This window comes from Etheostoma spectabile, unplaced genomic scaffold (genome assembly GCF_008692095.1).
Source record: "Etheostoma spectabile isolate EspeVRDwgs_2016 unplaced genomic scaffold, UIUC_Espe_1.0 scaffold406, whole genome shotgun sequence".
Classification (NCBI taxonomy): Eukaryota; Metazoa; Chordata; class Actinopteri; order Perciformes; family Percidae; genus Etheostoma; species Etheostoma spectabile.
Window position 1 is genome coordinate 321763 of NW_022605605.1, and position 400 is coordinate 322162.

Here is a 400-nt window from a genome sequence, read left to right on the forward strand (position 1 = left end):
TGGTTGAATAGCTTAAATCAGTAAGAAGATGTTAAAGTAGTGAGAAGAGTGGGACTGGTTTTAATGAAGGTGAATAATAATAAGCCTTGGAGACTAAGGACCAATAGGAAGCCTTTGATTTCTGTGATGTCATCTCTTTGATCTGTCATCAGTTAACAATGCAGCTGTCACCTGTGTCACCAGCTATTCACTCACACACTGAACAAGCTCTCAAACAAATGATCATACCGCCAAACGACTGCGTGATGTTGATGAAATAACCTAATCATGAGCACCAGAAGGCCTTTATGAACGTATTGATATTATATTTATGAGGATAAAGTTATAAATGTGGGCGTATCGGCGATTTAAAAAAGTACTTTGCTCTGTGTTTTGCTCAAAAATGTGGACGATGTTTAAC

General features: G+C 37.8%; 1 protein-coding gene across 1 annotated transcript in view; it reads right to left on the bottom strand.

The window, feature by feature from the left end:
• Positions 1–400, bottom strand: part of LOC116686627 (bone morphogenetic protein receptor type-2) — a 23249-nt gene that overhangs the window by 8244 nt on the left and 14605 nt on the right. The window lies entirely within an intron of this gene.